Here is a 5,000-nt window from a genome sequence, read left to right as displayed (position 1 = left end):
TTGAAAATTATTTTTTCTTTCTTTTTTTTTTTTTTTTTTTTTTTCCTTTCAAAATTTCTTCTTTCTCCATTTCTCTCGTTTTTTTTCTTTTTTCTTATATTTCCATATTTAATATCTCTGTTAATAATGAAAATATAAATGCAATGATATAAATTAAAATAATGAAATATAAATTAATGATAAATAAAAAAAAAGTAGTAAATCAATGAATGTAATTATTTATATGAAATAAATAAATATATTTATTAAGAATATTTAAAGAAACAATGTATATATATATATATATATATATATATTTGTCTTTTAAAAATTAAAATAATCGAAGTTCGTATATAATTCAATCGTAAGCATGACGGCATTAAAAAAAGGGAAAAAAAAAAGAAAAGAAAAGAAAAGAATAATAAATTCGTCGAATCGTGAAAGCTATTAAATGCATACATATATACATATAAACATACATATACATATACATATATATATGTATCAGATGAATGAAAAACATAAATTATAAATATATAGAGACATTGCGTATCAATGTCCGTTACAACGTTTCTTGCACACACCATGCGTAAAAAGTGCATAACCCCTCGTGCTCGAGGAAACGCATTACCCCCACCAACGTCCGGTTTCTTTCACCAATACGAAGTGCATGATGCGATTCACGGTGCAAGCCCCACTGTGTGCAACGACCGTGAATGTCCATTGCTCTCTCTCACTCTCTTTCTCTCTCTCTCTCTCTCTCTCCCTCTCTCTCTGTCTCTCTTTCTCTCTCTCTCTATCTATCTCTCTCGCTCCGCCATTGTTGCATCCACCAATCGAAAGCCCGAATAGGAAATCCATTCTGCGTATGCACGCACATATCTATTTATTACAATAGTATCTATTGTTAAACGAAAATGTAATTATTTTTATATGGAACAAATGATAGTAATTATTAAAGATATTTAAAAAAAATGAAAATAAAAAAAAAAAAATATATATATATATATATATATTTATTTATTTATTGTGTATTTAAAATACATAATACTATGTGTGTTTATTATGCAATTATTATTATTGTTGTTATGCGTCGTCGTTACTTTTGTCATTATTAAGTTCTTTTTTCTTTAATGCGAATGAAAACGAAAAAGAAAATTAGTTCGAAGTTGCAAAGTCCAAAAAAAAGTTTCTCATAAAAATTTCTCAAAGTAATAATCTTGCAATATAAATTGTAAAATTTTTTCTTTTCTTTTCTTTTTATCTTCGTGCAGAAGTGAGTTAATATATTTTTGTAATTTTTAATTTATCATTTGAATTATATATATTTATTTACGGTCATAATACGTTATTGTGCGCATTTCTTTCGAAAATTATTATAACTTTTAATAAGTTACCTTAATTTACCATTATTTTTCAATTCATATTGACAATTATTGTCGTATTTATTAAAAACAATGTGTATCGAGATAAAGATAAATTAATAAAAATATATATTCTAAATTATAATTGAAAGACTGTTAAGAAGAGAAATAAAATAGAGAGAGAGAGAGAGAGAGAGAGAGAGAAAGAGAGAAAGAGAGAGAGAAAGAGAAAGAAAGAGATGCAGAAAGTAAAATAATTTGCAATATCATCAGATGCACATTGATCGATTATTGTTGGCAGATGAGAAATAAAGGATGAATTGAAAAGTAAAAGAAAAAAAAAAAAATGCAAAAGAATTTTCAATATATCTAACATTATATATAAATATATAAACATACATACACATATACATAAATATATTTATACATACATACATACATACATACATATATATATATATCCTTAGATAAATAAATATTCTCGTCACGATCGAAGAAAGAAAGAAAGAATGAAAGAAGGAAGAATAAGAATAAGAATAAGGAAGAAAAAAAAAGAAAAAAAGAAAAAGAAATATTAGCAGACGGAGATAAAAGAAAGCGTAGGAATGTCGTATTGCAATATATATAGCAGTACGTATAGATAAGTGTATTACCCCCCACTCTAGAAAAGAGAGAACAGGAAGAGTATCCACCTCCCCACCAGTCGTAGCGTTATCCCCACTACATGTACTGATTGAGGAAAGAAAGAGAGAAGGAAAAAGAGTACGTCCGTCTATCACACTTTCTCTCTCTCTCTCTCTCTTTTTCTCTTTCCCATCCCTCAGAAGTCCCCCCTCGGCCCGCTCGTCGCAATCCCGAGCCGACCCGAGTCGACCCCCCGCCCCTTCCCAGTGAAGTCCACGAATGCACGCGATTCACCGTTGCACCGATGTGTGCACGGATGAAGAAGAACGGTGCAACAACAGTGAAAATGGTGGGGATGGAACGCGTTCAGGGGCGGCCTACCCTCATCGTTAATAAGAGAAAGAAGGAGAGAGAGAGAGAGAGAGAGAGAGAAAGAGATACAGAGATAGGCCGTATGTTTCTCTCTCTTTCTCTCTCTCTCTCTTCATCTCGACTCTCCGCACCGACCAATCCCAAACGACACGTTGCACGCGATTATCCACGAGCGTGCGTTACGCTCGTGCGCGCGCGTCAAACCGCTTGCACAGAGAAAGAGAGAGAGAAAGAGAGAGAGAGAGAGAGATAGTGGCCTTCCAAAGCGAAACTCCAACGTCCTCCTACTCTCCACCTCCGAAAGTTTCCTCCTTTAACCCTCTCCACCCTTCACCACATCCCCACGATCACCGATCGGACTACTGACGAAGCTACGATTGGTCGATCCGACCAGGAAAAATATTTCCTACCGGACCACTTTCGTCCGGGCTTTTTTTTTTTTTCTATCCCCTTTGTTCGTTGGAACGCGGAAGAAGCGTTGGATGATTTTCTTGCTTGACAAGTTTTGAAAAATGATGACTAGGTTGGTACATATATATATATATATATATATATATGTTTGCATGTATGTATGTATATTTTATAATAAAAATCGTTTGTACGGTCTAACACAGTAAACTACTACGACTCTAATTCTTAGTTTGTTAAATGTGTTGGTAAATGCGTATCTAGATATACATACATATACATACATATATATATATATATATATATATATATATATATACATCTTTATTATTCTCTAATATAATGTCCAAAAAGAAGTCTCAGTTTTTCACGAACTTCCGTCGACAGAGTAACGACATTGTATTATTGAGCGGGTGGTGGTATAAGAACGGGGGGGAGATCGGGGGTAGAGAGAGAGAAAGAGAGAGAGAGAGAGAGGGTGAGATTAGGATAGTACTTACGTACAAACGTAAGAATCATTTCAAAATTGGTGGTAGTACGAGATGTGCCTCATATATATTTACTTTCGATAGTTGTGATGTTTCTTTGTAAACATTGTAAGGATTCCGAAAATGTCCGTGATCAGCCCCATTTCTAAAGTTATATCGATAGAGGGGGTGTAATGGAGTGGGGAGTGATTCGGGGGTATGTGAGGCAGAGAGATAAGTCAAAAAAAGAAAAGAAACATTCATTGAAAAGTGATCGTTCTTCTATCGTGGTATCATCTATAAGTAGACAAAAATGAATCGACGAATTTTTTCTCAGATTTTTATCAGTGAAACGAAATACACGATAATATTACATGATAATAAATCAACAGTGTGTATATGTTACTGAAATAATTCTCGATCGATTGATCGTTCCTAATCATCAAAGGAAATCAGGAAACAGGATGTTTAGGATTTAAAATGGCGGAGCACAGTGATAAATATATATATATATATATATCTGGTTATGTCGTCCGAGGAACATCTGGACGTAAAGGAAATATTTCGATCGAGATTTAAACAACAACATGATATATTTCAATGACGTAAGCTTATTTTTAATATAAAACATTATGTAATTGAATGTATTTGGATCTATCGTTATCGATATATAAAAAAATCTTACTGCGAAATTTTGAATAAACAATGAAAATTTACGTATTTGGGAGGGTGTATGGGGAGGTGAAGGAGGAGGGAGAGGGATTGATACACGGCTTAGCCAAATACAACGTATCAATGGTTTATCATCGTCGATAAAGTATTGTAACGTTATTACGGATTGTTGTATACACAAGAAAAATGTACGTTTTTGGGTATACAGTGTGTATCCAATACAACGGATTTGGCTTACCGCCATCAATAAAGTCTTTACAGGGGTCTGGTCTGTTGAATACGCAGTAAAGATGCACGTTTCAGGCCATTTCTGAGAAGAGGGATTTAGTAAATTTTACTTGTTTACACAAATACATAGATACAGACACACATACACATATATATATATATATGCACACACACGCATAGATTCAAAATGCCAAAGAAATATATTGAAAAGCTATATAGAAAGTCTGTGTTACCATCTGCTAAGCGTTCGTTCATTGAGAAAGATGAAGATTAGAATTGTACAATAGAACAATGATTCGGAACATAATATATATTCAAGTTTAGTAATTGAAATAAAAGAGAAATCTCTGGAGAAATCCTCATCGATCAATTGGAATGAATGTCCGATGTTAATCCAATCGAAAATCTCTAATTTTTATACTAAGTATATATATATATATATATATATATATATATATATATATATATATATATATATATTAAACAGAAAGTTCATGAGGGAAAATTAGAATTAATTAGTAATGAAATAAATTGCGATAATTTTGTTTAATGAAATTAAAGATTCTTATCGAACGAATATCATTGACAATACGATATAAAATATATCAGGATATTAACAATCGATTTATTGATTGATTAGTGTTAACTTGATTCATTTGATTTATGACATGTATGATAATTGCATTTTAGTTTTTATCTCATAAAATTTGTGCACATGTCTATATATTTTAATTTTTTATTATATATATATTTATATAATAAAAAGTGTGTGTATGTATGTATGTGTGTGGACTCATTATTGACGTAATTGCATTTTAATTTTAATCAGAAAGAATACATATATAGATAATTTTAAATTTTGATTATCCATGTATATATATATATA

At 31.5% G+C, this 5,000-nt stretch overlaps 1 long non-coding RNA gene across 1 annotated transcript in view; it reads left to right on the top strand.

The window, feature by feature from the left end:
• The first annotated feature begins 3,666 nt into the window (after positions 1 to 3,666).
• The window catches only part of LOC124956491, an 8,096-nt gene continuing 6,762 nt past the window's right edge, over positions 3,667 to 5,000 (top strand). Inside the window, exon 1 of the long non-coding RNA XR_007103265.1 lies at positions 3,667 to 3,819. This is a non-coding gene — a long non-coding RNA (uncharacterized LOC124956491). The remainder of the gene's footprint in view (positions 3,820 to 5,000) is intronic.

This window comes from Vespa velutina, chromosome 22, assembly GCF_912470025.1.
Source record: "Vespa velutina chromosome 22, iVesVel2.1, whole genome shotgun sequence".
Lineage (NCBI taxonomy): Eukaryota > Metazoa > Arthropoda > Insecta > Hymenoptera > Vespidae > Vespa > Vespa velutina.
The sequence above is the reverse complement of the archived record's forward strand: the minus strand, read 5'-3'. Positions and strand labels throughout refer to the sequence as shown.